Consider the following 17,670-nt stretch of genomic DNA (forward strand, 5'->3'; position numbering starts at 1 on the left):
GAACTTATTGGAATTTACCTTGAAAGACCACACAAGTTACATTATTAGAATAATTCCTTATAAAGAGTAGAAACAAGAAAAAGAGAAGGATTTTAATTGAAATTCTTGTTATATTGGTGTCAGAATAGGTTATTGCACCCACACTGTTACCTTACCCCACCCCTCCAGATAGCAAAGCAGAGTCTTCTCAAATTAGGGAATTTATTAAATGGAACAAAGAAAATAAATGTCAATCCCCTAAAATTATAACAAGAAAGTAAATAATAGAGTCATGGAATGGGTTGGGATGGAAGTGATCTTAAGACCATCGTGTTCCAGCCACCTTTCACTAGACCAGGCTTTTAAAAATCCCAAAGTTCCAAGCTTAAATTATTTGAATTATTCTCCTACTTTGCACAGCAAACCAGACAGGTAGTTTTATTACAGAGTGACTGATCTTATGCTTAAAAAGAGTTTTGAATTAATTTACATTCACAGGACATCTTTTAAATGCCCCCTTTCTTTATCAGAGGGGTGAGCACAACATTTAGAAGAAGCTCATGAGAAAGGTGAAAAATGGAAGCAGTGCTATTGATGCCTTGTGAAGGCTGAGGTAGAGCAGAGGCTGGGCAGAGCTCCAGAATACAGCAGGGATTGATTCAAAGCATCTCCTCCATGGATGCACCTTGGGCAGCACCAGAGCCCAGCCAGGGCTGCACCCAAGATGAACCAAAACGGCCCCAAAATGCACGGCCGGGCACGGGCTCTGTCCCTGGGATCAGTTCTGCTCCATTTGCACCTTGCAGTTCATTGTCCCATCCCAGCTTTAGCCCAGGCAGTCCCACCCTGCTTGTTTTTCTCTCTCCAGCCCACGGGGTTTGTGCTCCTGGGCTGGGATTTGGGTCATTTGTCCTTGGTCCCCTGTCACCGTCACATTTTCTGAAAAATCCCTTTGCCCACGATTTCTCTCCTGGGAAGCTGGGAAGCCTCAGAGAAAAAGGAAAACAATATTACCTCATTTGCTTCTCCTGTGTTTTGCTGCCTTGGGATGTGTTTGGAGATTGTTTATCCAACCTGTGAATTGTTTTTACCTATTGGCCAATGACGGCCAAGCTGTGTCGGACTCTGGAAGGAGTCACAAGTTTTCATTTATTATCTTTGTAGCCTTCTGTGTGTATCCTTTCTCTATTCTTTAGTATAGTTCAGTATAGCATTCTTTAATACAATGTAGTATCATAAAATAATAAATCAGCCTTCTGAGAACAGGGAGTCAGATTCAGCATTCCTCCCAACGATGGGGGACCCAGAAAATACCACAGTGCCCAGCTGGAGCAGGAATTGTTTTGTCTCCCTGCTCTGTGCACAGAGCTCAGCATCCCTGATGTGAGCCCAGACCCGCACACTAAAGCAGCTCAGAATGGGAAACACAGAAAAGGCAAACCTGAGGCATCACCCTGTGCTCACACAGCTTCTGTTCAGGTCCTTGTTCCCTCATTTGGGGCCTCTCCAAAACCCCAGCCCTTTATCCCTGCGTCCCCCTGGCTGGCTGTGGCTCTGGGACAGGAGGAGAGGGCAGGGAAGGAATTCCTGGGCCCGGAGGGGATTGCACAGAGCTCAGCACAGCTCAGGTCTGGAACAGGCTGGAATTGCAGATGGCTCTGCCTCGCTGTAGCTCTCAGACCGCTGAAATTTGGGTCCCATCAGCTCCATCCTCTCTCACAGAGGGCTCAAACCGAACATTTCACCTGTCTGAGAGAGAGAAAAGCAAAGCCCAAGGAGCCTCAGGAAGGCTGATGATCCCAATCCCTGCCCGCTCATTCCGTACCCAGTGAGAGCGGGGTCCCCTTTCAAACGCTCAGGAGGCACCAGGGGAATTTTCCCTGGAATTTTGCCACTTTGGAGAGCAGCTCCTCTGCTGGGGCTGAGCTGAGCGTGCCCTGCTCCACTGGCACATGCAGCACCAGCCAGCATTGTGTCTAAAGATTATCAGCCTACCCTGAATATTAATTCAGCCCTGTGCTTACAGAATGACAAACTCAATCAGTGAATTTATTGGAGACATATTTAAGAAGGGGTATTTATGGATTAGGCACAGATTTTAGAAATGAAATGGGAGACAATCTAACAAATCTATCAGGAATAAGATCAACAACTTAAAGTTTAAACCAATCATCTTGAGTATATATTTGAACTTGGATATGCAGATGTGGTGCACAAGTCCCAATGGTTCAGCAATACACTCAAAGGATCAACAGCCCTATAGACAGCTAAATTACTCGGAAAGCCAGGGAATTTATCAAACATGAATTTCAAAGTGGATTCTAGCCTGCAGGAAAAAATGGAAGTGCCCATTAATGTACATACAAAATAAATGTTGTCTGCAAGCTCATTCAACTATTTATTTTTGACACAGAACTGGCTAAAGATTTTTTAATTTACATAAAAAGGTACAAAGACTGCAACCCCTTTGATGGAGGAGATGGGAATAAATATCCTGCAAAAGAGGGTTTGTTTGTTTTTTAAAGAAGCACTAACAACCTCGCAGGTACCACACAAAGGAATCATTTACGCTCTTTCACATCTATTAGTGCATTATTTATAACTAACTCCAATTTGAGAACGTTGGCATTAAGTCTGTTTCTCACATGTAGAGGAAATTCGTACAAACTGATCATATATTATGGATGAAAATTGTAACAGCTACACCGAAACTGGTTAGAGCAGACACTGCTGAATTCCACTCACACTGGAGGAGGATGGAGCCCTTCCCAACTCAGGTGCTGCCCAACTATTTATTTATTTTACTGACCAAATCATCATAAAGCAAAGAAGAAGTTAAATTTGTGCATTACTGACAGAATATTTACATTTTAAAAATTAGTTTTAAGTTTAAAAAAGAAATTAAAACCATTGAATCACCCACAGGCCTTTCCAAACTAAGACCCTGCTTTGATTGTGTAAGCGGAGGGGCTGAACATCATTAAATCAGAATAAAGTGCACATAAATTATAAAGGATAAACTTAGGGCTACAAATTTTAAAATAAAATTCATATTTCACCCCTAAATGAAATAATCTTAAATCCTCCTAACACTTTTAAGATGTGGCCTATTGCCCAGCACAAACTTGCCAAAATTGGCATTCAGAGGAACCCTCCTTCAGAAGAAACTCATTAACTGTGTTGTAATTCACGGGATTTATACCTTCAGCCTTGTGACTCAGGGAGTATTTTTAAAGCCTCAGACACTTGAACCAAGTTGCTGTGTTGTTCTTTCAGCTTTCACTGAGGTTTAGGTTAAGTCTTAACTCTTTTCTGAACCAAACCTCACATTAAAAGTGCTCGGCATTCTTAACAATATCAGATTTCACTCCTAATTGTTAAAGCTTTGTGGCCGACAATGCTGTGTTGAAAATTGAACGACAAATAAGGTTTTTAATTCACATCCAAAATCTTCTTTCCATTCCAGGTGGGATCCACTGGCCAAGATCTGCTGGAAGTCTCTGCCACTGCTTCCCAAGGGCTCCCTCAGGCCAGCAAGGATTGTGACAAAACTTCCCAAAAAATGTAATTTAGGTGTCTAAAATTCTTATTTTTTGGAATAATTTGGCCATGCTACAAATGGTGTTGGACTTTAAAGCTGCCCAATTCTCCAACTGCACTGAAATGGAGGAAAAGTAGAAGGAAGGGCATGAATTACAGCAAATATCCTCAATATCAATCTGCTCATCAAACCCATATGGGGGTGCAGAGCACTTTGCAGGACGCTGCAGCTTCCTCTATGCAAGAGGGATTAAATCTGAATTTTTTTAAAAAAATCACTCAGGAGACTCATGATTTATTTGTTGTCCTCATAACCAGAAGATGTTTGCTGACGAAGTCTTCACCATAGTGGAAGGTGTTTGTATATAGGACCTGAGATGGAGGAAAAAATGCTTTATTACTTTATAATACATCACACATTACAAATATTTGTTTAACAAAGCCTGCCTGAACTTCCTGCATTAATCAAAATTGAATGTGGCAGGACTTGTATGATTAACTCAAAAGCCATATTCCAAATGATAAATAAACTAATATTAACCTTGTGTGTTCATTAATAATGCAAGTTCTCCATAGTTCACAAACACAGCTGATACAGTTAATTGAAGGTTCACATTTGTAAAATATTCATAATTACAGTTTCAATGTTCTGTTCACTCAGGATCCAACCTAATAAAAATCACATTCCATGTGCTCCTCGAATTCAAACCCATCACTCCTCTTCATTAGGCTCCTGATGTGATGTAACAGGGAAATAAACATCATTACCTGCTCCTGGGGGAGCACTTCTGGAATTCAGGAGTTCTGTCTCAGCAGAGGTTTCACCTTTGGTCCCCAGTTTCTGAGGCACTCACTCTGGTAGTCCAGAGACTTTAAAATTGTATGAATTGGCAGCTGCTCTGGGCACCTGTGCCAAGGCTGACCACCCTCATAGGGAACAATCCCCAATTCCCAATCTCCCATCCATCCCTGCCCTCTGGCACTGGGAGCCATTCCCTGTGTCCTGTCCCTCCATCCCTGTCCCCAGTCCCTCTGCAGCTCTCCTGGAGCCCCTTCAGGCCCTGCCAGGGGCTCTGAGCTCTCCCTGGAGCTGCTCCTGCCCAGGTGAGCACCCCCAGGTGTCCCAGCCGGGCTCCAGAGGGGCTCCAGCCCTTGGAGCAGCCCCATGGCCACTTCTGGATTTGCTCCAGCAGGTAAATGTAATGTAAATGTAAATATAAATGCAAATTTAAATGTAAATGTCAATGCAGATGTAAATGTGTCCTTTTAAAAACCCCACAAAAACCCTACAAAAAAAAACAAAAAACAATTTAAAAGAGCAACGAAAAACCCACTGCAAAAAACAAATAAACAGACCAAAAAAAAAGGTCAAAGTTCTACAAAATAAAACAAAAAAAAACAAAATTCATATATCTTACTCACAAGTGTTTTGGGAACAGACCAGCAGAGCTTTCCTGCCCAGCAGCAGCTCCCAAAGGGTCACAAGCCAGAGTGACCGGAGTGATGGAATGACCAAAGTGACCAGAGTGACCAGAGTGACAGAATGACCAGAGTGACCCGAGTGATCAGAGTGACCGGAGTGACGGAATGACCAGAGTGACCAGAGTGATCAGAGTGACCAGAGTGACGGAATGACCAGAGTGACCAGAGTGACCAGAGTGACAGAATGACCAGAGTGACCCGAGTGATCAGAGTGACCGGAGTGACGGAATGACCAGAGTGACCAGAGTGACCAGAGTGACAGAATGACCAGAGTGACCCGAGTGATCAGAGTGACCGGAGTGATTAGAGTGACCAGAGTGACCAGAGTGACCAGAGTGAACAGACTGACCAGGGTGATCAGAGTGACCAGAGTGACCAGACTGACCAGACTGACCAGACTGATCAGAGTGACCAGACTGACCAGAGTGATCAGAGTGACCAGAGTGACCAGAGTGACCAGTGACCAGACTGATCAGAGTGACCAGAATGACCAGAGTGACCAAAGTGAACAGACTGACCAGGGTGACCAGTGTTACCAGACTGACCAGAGTGATCAGAGTGATCAGACTGACCAGAGTGACAGAGTGACCAGAGCAGTGTCCCAGCTCAGTGTGTCCGTGAGTGTTCCACAGCCTTGTCCAGCCTGGCAGCTGGGAAGGTGCTTCTGCTTTTTCACCACCTCAGCCACTTTTGCCTCCATTTATCCCACGAGGAGGATGAACAGCACTGGGAAATCCTCTGGGATGGGAGATAAACCTGAACAGCCCTGAATTGGGGCAGCTTGGGAAGAGGCTTTAAATGCATCACCAAACCCCAGGAATGACCGATGGCTCTGGCGAGGGAATCTCCAGGTTTCACTTCAAAATTCAGCTACGCACCACCCAAAATCCTCTCTGCTCACTCCTCTCCGAAAAACAGCTTGGTAAAAAAAGTTAATGAACAATTTGGGCAGAAAATGTTCGCTTTTGAGCCAAACTCTGTGGTTATTCTGTGCTCAGAAGCCAAGTGTGTAGCTGTTGTAAAACCCATACACAACCTGTGGTTAAGCAGGGCCTTTGTGCCTGCAAAGTGCAAGCAAATCACACCTACAATCCAAACATTCAGCACTCCCTCTCCACAAAAGAAATGGAATATTTGCTTTGAATCCGTGTGTTTTTTCCTCTACAAATATCCCCGACAATAAATTCTTTCATGAGATCACCAATATGAAAAGCTGTAAAGTGAGCAACCACGGTGCCAACCCAAATGAGGTTTAAAACCTGACTGAATGCTCAGGTGGAAAGTGCTTGGGTGTGAGAAGCTGCCCAAAATTTTGGCTACACACATGTGGGCACACGTGTGATATCCATGACGTTATTTTTTTGCATGGACTGTCTCTGATGCATTAATTCTGTGAAAGTCATCACACCCATCAGCATCCAGACCAGAGGCAGAAACACAAGTAAATGCCATCCTCACTGCACCATATTTTATGCCTTGTTTTTATTTCCTTGCCTTGGCTTTCAGTGTAAACAGTAGATGTTGTTCTAAGAGGTCACTTTTATGTGCTGGTGCACCACTGAACTGTTTAGGTTTAAAATGACACTACTGTTTAAGACCCAGTAATTTTCAGAACGTCTGATTTACTGCTCTGGCACTCTATAAGCCTCATTTCATACCTCCAAGAATGAACTAGTCAAAGTGTTAAATAAACATGAAGTATAAGGCTTGTTTTCTTTCCAAAAGTGCAAGCACTGTGTTACTCTAATGATTAAATATTGTTTAAATATACAACTGAGTGACTGGTTTCACAGTTGATTCTTTCCCTCTGCTTCATTTTATGTATTAATTATTTTGTGTTCAGACAAAAGCTTTAATTAAGAAGCATAAAGAGTTTCTGAAGAGTGAAGAAGTAATGGTTTTATCTGCATTAAACTGATTATAAACAGTTATTTCTGAAGGAAAAAGGCATCAGGGACAAAAAAAAAAAAAAAAAGAAAGAAGAAAAAAAATCTTAACTAAGCTGGAATCATTAGAGGTGGAAAGAGCTGATCCTGTCCCACGGTCCAGCACAGGCATCCAGAGGGTTCAGGGCAAAGTAATCCCATTTACTGACCCCAAATGTTGTGCCCTGAGCCCCAGAACACCCCAAAATTCCCAACATGCAGGAGTTCAGCTCTAACAGGGGTGTGGAGGCACTGGTGCATCCTGTGCCCCTCTTCCCAAAATCCCTGAGGGATTTCACAGCCAAGACCCTTGGGATGTATTTAAAACTCAGTGTATTTAGCAAAGCATCACCAGCCATGACATGGCCAAGATGATGAAGAAATTGAGTTACCTCATGTGGTTCTATGAATCCTAAAGAAAATTCACCAATGGGATCAAGGCCCTAAACCAAGGGCCTGGCTCCAACACAGCTCCAAAAGCCATTCCGAGCAGGAGATTAGTAAAACTTTTCAATGCAAAGTAGCACAGGTCATTAAATCCTCCCAAGGTCTGTGCCATAGCAACAACCTCTCTCAAATCTTACAAGAATCAGCAAGAGGATGAGCCCAGGAGGGAAAGGTGCACGAGAGACAGCTGCAGTGAAATCCATCCTCCAGGAAAAGGGTTCCAGGCTTGTGCTTTCCGTGGTTTTAAACATAGGATTTGGAGAAGGTGTACTTCTTTAAGATCGTGTCAAATAAAATAGGAAAAATATTAGAGAAGGGAGAAGAAGTGTTGTATAGTCAAACAGAGGATATTTTGAATTTTAAGTGCAAGAAAACACATCCAATCAGTTTGCCATTGCAGACCAGATATCAAACTTACTCCACTTTGTTGGCAGTGATTCCTCTCCCTATAAAGCACTGGCTATCCAAGCCTTTTTCTGGGAATTAAAATTATGGGTGTAGAGTCAGAGAACATTACAGAACAACATTAATGGCCACTGTAATTCCCTCATTTACAGCCCCATTCCCACGTGCTGGTAAATTTGCCAAAGCTCCCTTCTGGGTGGTGCCTTTGGCAGGCAGGATTTATTGGAGCTTTTGCCTCTTGCATTGATCAATCAGTGGAGTTTCCAATCAGGGCAGCTCCCTGACTGCCAAGAACGGGTCAGGGGGTGGAAAACATGGACAGGACATAGGTGGGACACAGTTTAGGAGGGTCTTGGCACTGCCTGGGTGGGCTCCATCCCCTCAGAGGGCTTTTCCAGCCAGAATCACCCTGAAACAAACAGAAACAGAACCCTGGGCTGCCCCTGCCCCAGCACCAGACACCTCCAAAGACAGAGGTAGCTGGAGCTGCTCAATGGAAAAGTTCCTAGAGTTGAAAGTAGGATTTGCAGAAAATTGGCCTGTCAGTCAGTGATTTGATTTTTGGGCAGATTTGTGCAGGAAGTCAAGGAGGAGAATAAGGGTTAGGGTTGGTTGATAAATTTTGGTGTGCCAGGATCAGTGTCTTTGCCAACTTTGTGCCTGCTCAGACATCAACAAGAACAGGGGATTTGTAGAAAGAGTCTTGTGGTGTGCAGCACAGATTACAGGTAATCCTTAAGGAGTGACTGAATCCCAGAATGGTTTGGGTTAAAAGGGACCCCAAATCCCCCCCAGTGCCACCCAGCCATGGCAGGGACACCTCCCACTGTCCCAGGTGCTCCAGCCCCAGTGTCCAGCCTGGCCTTGGGCACTGCCAGGGATCCAGGGGCAGCCACAGCTGCTCTGGGCACCTGTGCCAGGGCTGCCCACCCTGCCAGGGAACAATTCCCAATTCCCAATATCCCATCCAGCCCTGCCAGGGAACAATTCCCAATTCCCAATATCCCATCCATCCCTGTCCCCCTTCATTTTAAATCATTCCCTTTTTTCCTATCCCAACACACCCTCAGACTCCATCCCATGGCTGCACAAACCCACTGGCACAAACCTGCAGAGGTTCTCCTGCCTCAGTTTTCTGCCTTGGTGGTCTGAAATCAGACCCTCAACGTCATGTGAGTGTCGGGGCTCTGCTGCAGTTTAATTCCTGTTATTAACAGTCACATCCTGCAGCTCTGACACCACTGAAGGCAGAAGATCTGCGGGGAAATGTAGAATCAAGAGCCATAAGACACTGGGTTACAGTTCAGGAGGATTTGCAAGTTAAGTATGTGATGGCTGAAAAAGATGGAGATGTGTTCTGAAATGAATCATTTCTCCAGCCCATCTGCAGGCTGGTTAATTAAAACCTACAACATTCTACAAAAAAATAACCAACCTAAAAGAGGGAAAATCACAATTATCAAGCAAGTGGTTCCTAGTGTTAAACTAATTTGTAACCCACACCATTCCCCAACCCTTAAAAATAAATGGAGAAATAAATAATTAAATGAGAACAAGCGATGAAATCAATAAATAAATGACAATTATGAAATAAATTATTTTTAAAGTAGGCATCCATAGCATTGTGCTGGTGCACTGCTGGTCTGCATGAGTCCAAGCACAGACTTGTGGCCTGAATCCTTCCTCTGATAAAACTCTCAGGTGGTGGAACCTACAGGGATGGAAAGTAGTTCCATATAAAGGTGGAGATAATTCCACTAATAATAATAATTTCAGGAGAAAATAATAATAATAATAATTTCAGGATATAATAATTATAGTAACTATTATAAAAATAATATATATATAGTAAAAATATATCATCTATTAATAATGTTTATTATTAATAATTTAATAACAATAGTTAATATACTAATAATTAATAATAATATTAATTAATAATATTTATAATAAAAATAATAGAAATTCCAGGATAATTCCCGGAGAAAAATGAGAAAAAAAAATCAGATCAATTGGGGAAAAAATGGATCAATACATCTTTCAACGTTTTCCATAATACTGAGATTTTTCTATAAAACATTCAGGAAAGAAATAAGGATTGTTCCCAACAAACCTTCCTTTTTCAGGAAGCAGCATCTGAAAAATAGACAGGAAAAAAAAAGGCATCCTAGGATGCAGAGAGTGCTGGGGATGTTATCCCAGGCTGGAAAAATCTTGGAGGGAAGTTTTAAGTGCCCAAGCTGCTGCAATAAAACTCCCAATACAGTGTGCCCAGAACTTTGTGTTCTTCATTTAACAAAAGGCAGCGCCACAGATAAATATCAGAAGAGATTTGTTAATGCTGCACTATTGGCAGCTCAAAACAGATCACAGCACACTGGCAGACTGAGCAGCTGCCAACCTGTAATAAATGGATGGCTCAGCCTGAGGATTTACTGCCAATGGGGGGAAAAAGGAGAGTGATGTGAACAGAAATAAACTGAGAGAATTGAAGAAAACACAAAATTTCTTGCAGGCTTCCTTCAAAATACAAATTGGTTGGCAGGAGCCAGGGGAAAGGAGGAGAAATCCCTAATAATCCAAAGAATGCTGTTGGGCTCTTCCTCTGCCCAGACCCCTCTGCTGCAGCAACACCCATGGGCAAGGCTTCCCAAACAAAAATTAAAAATTTAAAAACTCCTTTTTTTTCCTTGGATAACAACTGTTTTAACCAGCTTTTCTGTCTTAATCATCACAGGCAGAGATGTGTAAATACCTCACACAGGTGTGCAAGAGGATGGGCTAAATGGGAGAGCCCAACATGCATGGCCAGGGCTCGTCCTTTGGATTTCCCTGCACCCTTCAGGCCTTGTGCTGCAAGGCTTTAATTCGATTTAAGGCATTCTTCAACTTTTCCAAAGGCTCACCTTTGGTTTTTTTGGCATCCAAAGAGCCTCTCAGGACAAGAGGAACAGGCAGAAAGGTTCACCTGAATATGAGGAAAATCTGTGTGCAGTGACCAAGCACTGAACAGGTAGATTCTTCACACAGGGGATATTCCAGAATTCTCTGGATCCCTTCCACCCTGCCCCATCCTGTGAGCTCAGCATGCTGTGGGATGGATGGAGCTGAGCCTGTGCTCCAACAAACCCAAAAATGCTGTGCACCATAAATTTGAAAATATTCATCTCCAAAGCACCTACTCCAGAATTTTGTGATTTGGAATTGTTCTTCCATTTGGTCACACAGCTCTGCCGGAGAAGGGGAGGGATTCATCCCCAGATGTATTTGTGGGCACATTCTGACTGTGTTTTTCAATATAATTATAGAAAAAGCATCTAATTGGTCTGGAGAGAGGCCTCCACTCTCTTGAACCTGATTGTCCACTCACAGGGTGTAATTGATAGAGCAGCACCTGCATAGAAGTGATAAAAGGCATTTAATTTTCCTACAGCATTAACTACCCCCATCAGGTGCATTATTGAACTTCACTCAATAACAATAATTTCAGGACAAAAATTCAGGGCTGAAGGTAACAACCTGAGCTGAAGTCCCAGAGAAGGGGATCAGTCTATGGAGATTCTGGAGCAGCACTAACAAGCCCAGCTAATTCTATTTGGAACAGGAAAGAAAAAAAAAAAAAAAAGGAAGAAAGTCAAAAGGAAGAAAAAGTTTCCCAGCAAACTGAAAGATATGAACTTGATAATTACTTGGAACCAAATTAATATCAGGATGGCTGCCATTATTCTCCGAGGACAACCATTTCATCTGTTGTGCAGGTGTACCCTCCAAGAGTGGATCATGCTGATGAAAGACTGAGAGAATTTCAATGACACCTTGAGGGATCTTATGAATAAAATATCAAAAAATGGACATCTCCTTTGTATAGGGAGATTTTAATGCAAAAACTGTAACAGGTTTATAAGTTACACCAAGAAAATAAGGAAGGTTCATTCTGTCTGTGGCTGGAGACAGACAGATATTGCCCAGTCAAAGTTTCTCATAACCACAAGAGACTCTTCTTTCAAACACTCACGTTAGCTCTGTGCTGGACTCTTCTAAGCAGATTAACAACACACTCATAAACCAACAAAACTGAGAAGTGACCCTTTCTCCTCCAAGCCCTGAAAATCAGAAAACTTTCACAAGAAAACCACTTGCACTCTCTATGAAATCTCCACAGGGCACGTTATAGAAACAGGAAACAGAGAGCAAAGCACGGCAAAAGTGGATTTACAACAAATTGGAATAATTGTCTTGTCCTTAAGGAAGGAGAAAGCAGTGATGGAGGGGAACAAACTCAGAAAAACCTACAGCCAAATTAATATTAAAGACATTAACCTGTCCAAGCGACCTTTTTCATGCCAGTTTTCATCAGTGAGTCATGCAGAAGGGATGCACATAGAACCATGGTGCTCCACAGTGGTTTGAGTTGGAAGAGACAGAATCACAGGATCACACAATCAGCAGGTTTGGAAAACAGCCCCAAGACCACTGAGTCCAGCCTGTGACCAATCCCCACCTGGTCACCCATGGCAGAGCACTGAGTGCCACATCCAGGCATTCCTTGAACACCTTCAGGGATGGGGACTCCACCACCAATTCCCTGGACAGTCCATTCCAAGAGCTCAAAGATCACCTCATTCCAATGCCCTGCCATGGTCCGGGTTGCTGCAATCCCCATGGCTTGAGGCAGTGACCCTCCATGGACACCCCACTGCTCCCATTCAGGAAGGGACAGAGACACAGAGGGCTTTGCTGATGGCTGGTAATGCTGGCCAGAGGGAAAGTGGAGAGGAAAAGCCCTTGGGGATATCTTGGGTTGGTACAGCTGGGCAGGAGAAGATGGATGCACGGTGATCAGGGCAGGACAGGAGCCAGGTAGGAAAGGATGCTAATTGGTGTTAATTGAAGAGGAAGGACAGATCGACATGAGGCCATGTGGAAAGCAGGAGCCTCTCCTGTTGGGAAGAGCAGAGATGTTGACCTGTGAACCTAAAAGAGCCCTCAGGTGCAATCCCCATGGCTGTTGTGAAATTATCACCTGCCACCACCTTCCATAAGGGCTGAAACTCTGCCCCTTCAGGGTGAAGCTCCCAGGAGGGCAGTGGAGGGAGGACAAGAGAGGAAAGGCTGGAGAGCAGCTCCCAGGAGCATCCTGGCACAGCCAGCGCGGGATGGCAGTGAGGGATGGTGCTCTGGATCAAACCCCATTCACAAGGGCACTGCCAGGGCTCTCCAGTGTCCCTCAGGACATGTGGGGCAGGATGATGGCAAGGAAAAGGAGAGCCCTGTGAGGATGGAGCTGGCCAGGATACAGAGAGGAATGGAAAGCCAGTGGTGTGCCTTGGAATCACCCCAGGGCACTCAGGAACTGCAGAGGGCAGGGGAAACTGCTCCTGGCACCAGGGAATCACCCCCAGGGCACTCAGGAACCACAGAGGGCAGGGAAAACTCTGCTCCTGGCACCACCATGGATCTCTGCCTTGGAATCACCCCAGGGCACTCAGGAACTGCAGAGGGCAGGGGAAATTGCTCCTGGCACCAGGGAATCACCCCCAGGGCACTCAGGAACCACAGAGGGCAGGGAAAACTCTGCTCCTGGCACCACCATGGATCTCTGCCTTGGAATCACCCCAGGGCACTCAGGAACTGCAGAGGGCAGGGGAAATTGCTCCTGGCACCAGGGAATCACCCCCAGGGCACTCAGGAACCACAGAGGGCAGGGAAAACTCTGCTCCTGGCACCACCATGGATCTCTGCCTTGGAATCACCGCCAGGGCACTCAGGAATGGCAGAGGACAGGGGAAATTGCTCCTGGCACCAGGGAATCACCCCTAGGGCATTCAGGAACCACAGAGGACAAGGGAAACTGCTCCTGGCACCACAAGGGTTCTCTTCATTGGAAATCACACCCAGGGCACTCAGGAACTGCAGAGGGCAGGGGAAACTGCTCCTGGCACCACCAGGCATCTCTGCTTTAAGGCCACAGCTGGGCACCGGACCAGGGCTCTCAGGGCAGTGCAAACAGGGGGCTTGGGAGCACTCCCAGGCACAGAGTGGGATTGTTGGGGTGTTCTGAGCAGGGCTGGATGATCCCTACCCATCCGCCTCAGGATACTCCACGAGCCTGATTCGCTTTTCCTGGATGTGATCACCTTTTCCCAAGGCCAACAAAACCCCAGGCAGCCCAGGAGGGGCTGTGTGCCCCCGGGAGGCTGCCCCAGACCTGGTGTGCTCTGGGCACAGGGCTGCCCATCTGCATGGCACAGCCTTGCCCCTCTGCATGGCACAGCCTTGCCCATCTGCATGGCACAGCCTTGCCCGGCAGGAGCCGAGGAGGTTCAAGGGTGTTTCACTAGCACAGCTTATTGGGGACTGCATTTTCTCCAGGGTACAAGCCAAGCTCTACATCAAAGCCTGATTGAGCAGAAAATATGTGCTAATGTTCACAGCAGTACTCTATTATAGTATAAGTATGCTTGTAAATATTCACTACATGTTATTACGCCATTTGAACCAAGAATATTGCAGGGTTAAAGGTCGGCCCTAATGCTCTCTCAGGAGGCAGCAGTTTTGAATATAACCAAATGGGATAATGGTCAGGAATACCCAGAGGGGGCAATGTAGCACATCGTAAAGAATTGTGCTGTGAGTTTTAAGTTTTCAGGACAACAAAGATGCCAACGAGATGGCTCATAAGCAGTCATTATTAATGGAATGACAAGGGTAATGTTAAGCAGGATGTCTTTACTATAATAAATCTTGTCCCTGCGCCATTAGTAGTCCTTACAACTGCAAATAGCAGTTAGGTTATAACCTAACATGGCAGAATTTTATCCTCTCAATCTCTAATGTATTTTATAATGCTGTTAAAGTCAGGAATAGCAACTGTTTAAGCTCACTTAATCTGTGAGAAGTTTAAACACGAATTTTAAATGCGAAATCTGCTTTGATAGTAGTTTCTCTTAATTAAATAGATGAAGTAGCTTTTTCTAAGCATACACTGGGCTGTACTACAGGGTCTGGGGAGCACTGGTGAATTTAAAACATTAAATAATTTCCTTCAGATGTAACTCTTGCATTCTAAAAAAACTGACAGCTTTTATCTTAATTTTAAAAGCTATTTCTAAATTTATTTATGGATTCTTTCTTGTTACAATATGATGATTTTCCAGTTTGGAAATAAATGACTAATTTTTTTTTCCTTGAAATGATCTTGTTTGGGCAGATAAGAGTTCTTTTCTTTTTCTCTTCTCTTCTCTTCTCTTCTCTTCTCTTCTCTTCTCTTCTCTTCTCTTCTCTTCTCTTCTCTTCTCTTCTCTTCTCTTCTCTTCTCTTCTCTTCTCTTCTCTTCTCTTCTCTTCTCTTCTCTTCTCTTCTCTTCTCTTCTCTTCTCTTCTCTTCCCTTCCCTTCCCTTCCCTTCCCTTCCCTTCCCTTCCCTTCCCTTCCCTTTTCCTTTTCCTTTTCCTTTTCCTTTTCCTTTTCCTTTTCCTTTTCCTTTTCCTTTTCCTTTTCCTTTTCCTTTTCCTTTTCCTTTTCCTTTTCCTTTTCCTTTTCCTTTTCCTTTTCCTTTTTTCCTGTTTTGATTTCCAAATTCTGATCTCAACGTGGAAAAGAGAATCTACAAATCTTTCCCAAAAAATGGCCTAATTCCATATTGACATTTTTTGATCATTCAGAGTCTGATCCAAGGACAATACAGAACTTTCCAAATCTTTCCCAAAGTTGTTGGCAAAGTAGTGATATGATTTTAAGGACTAAATAACTAACTAAATAAATAGGATGGTATTACAGAAGTGCAACTCTTCATCTTAACATATCAAATTTGGCTATGTTAAACGGATCCTGAATCTTAGCTAATTGTTTAATAAATATTTAAACATCTTCACTGTAAGCTGTCCATTTCCCCTGCTTTGTTTTCCTTCTGCTGGTCTCCCAGAAGTAGCTGTGGAAATTACCAGTGGAAATTACCAGTTCCATCAGCTCAGGGTGCCACTGTGGCAGAGCCAGTGCTGCTCTGGGATTGATGGAACCCAGAGCATTAACCAGGAGTCAGCAGAGCTTTAATCAATTTCATCAGGCCCATCTCCAACCATTCTGGTGTTCAAACACTCCTTGACAGCTTTTCTCTTGTGACAATTGTCAGGAAGGCCATTGAACTTCCATGTGACTTATCTGGAGCTCAGCAAAGTGAAGAGATCTCAATGGGTCTCGCACAATATTCAGAATACATTTCACCTGGTAACAAAATTCTGTTGTTAAATATTTTGGTATGCAGAGGACTTAAAGAGCCAACTGCAATGCAGGAAAGTCCCAGGGATAAGCAAATAGCTTCAGCTAGGAGCTGTGTTATCCCTGATGGCTGAGGATCATCTTTCCTCAGTGACCACTGAGTTCAATTCCTCCCGCTGTAAAATATCTTCATTGTGGCCTTTATTTTCAGAAACCAAAAGAGCAGAGAGATGTTAATGCTTCATTTCTTCACCCAGCCCCTGGCACTTCATGGAGCATCCCTCAGCCCTGGATGAGTGGCCAGGGCCCAGAAGAGCCACAGGATCCACATCCTCCCTGTGCCCTGCCAGGACAAATCCCCCTGGGGACAATAACCTCTTCCTTCCACAGCAAACGATGGCCACACCATTATTCTGAAAGGTTTGGTTCAAACTAATATATCAGGGCATCTGAATGTAATTTTAGGGGTTTTTTTTTTAATTTTCCAAAGTAGGATTCACACCAATAGCACCAGCTCAATACCCTTATTGAATTGCCAAAGAAGTTGAGCCATTTTAACATCAAGGACCAGAAGTTTGATGCCAGCAGCAAATAAAGGAATTTGGCCGCCTAGAAGTGATTTCCAGCAGCCACCACTGTTCCCCAGGTCATTCCTGCCCCTGCTCCACGTCAGGCAGCCCTGGCAGGTGGGGCAGGAGCAGGGACACGGCCCTGGAATCAGCAGGAGCCGCGGATCTGCTTTTCCCACCCAAATGCAAAGCAGAGCTCGGAGTGCTCCTGAGGTCTGCTCTCTGGTGAGGTTCAACATTAAGATGTGACAAGCTCCTTATATACAAGAGGATAAATGATATGCAAAGTCCATACTCTTTGTTCTGACAAGTGTCCAGAGGGAGAATTCTGGAGATAAAGCTGTAGCTTTCTAAGGCACCGGGGTAGGGTGGGCAGAATGAAGATTTTATCAAAGAAGTTGAGCATTGAGACACTGAAAAACACCACATTGCCTCCTCCTGCCCCTTCCCACCCCCATCCGTGTCCTGCCCTTACCTCCCACAGCCATCCAGAATAATTCCAGTCCATTGGGAGGGGTTTTTTTCCTTTTTTTTTTTGTTTTAATAACTATATATATAGGAAGAGATCACCACATAAAGAGTCTTTTTTTCCCTCTGAGGGGAGACTCAGGAGCTGGGGTTGTCCCTACCTGGCCCTGGTGTCACTGGAAAGACCAGTCTGGGTTTCCCAGTGACCAGTGCTGGGGCTGAAACCTCACTGAAATCCCTGCAATAGGACAGAGGGGGAGAAAACAACAGACAAATTCAGGAAAAATGGCTAAAAAATGACTGGAGATGTCCAAAATCCCATCCAGAAAAGAAACTGCTGCAGATTTCTATCCTGCTCTGTTTTAGCAACATGACCCCTTTAGATAGATAGATAGACAGAAATAGATCATATATATAATATATTTCTTTCAATATAAAGATATCTATATATACATATATATAAAAATATATACACATCTCTGTATATGCATATATAAATATATATTTCATATATAAATATATATATACATTATATAATACAATGCATGTGTACATGCTATTTTACATATATAAATATCATTACCCATAAAATATGTAGCATTAAATGTTACATAATATAATGAATATAACATATAAAGTC

Source organism: Zonotrichia albicollis, chromosome 7, assembly GCF_047830755.1.
Source record: "Zonotrichia albicollis isolate bZonAlb1 chromosome 7, bZonAlb1.hap1, whole genome shotgun sequence".
Lineage (NCBI taxonomy): Eukaryota > Metazoa > Chordata > Aves > Passeriformes > Passerellidae > Zonotrichia > Zonotrichia albicollis.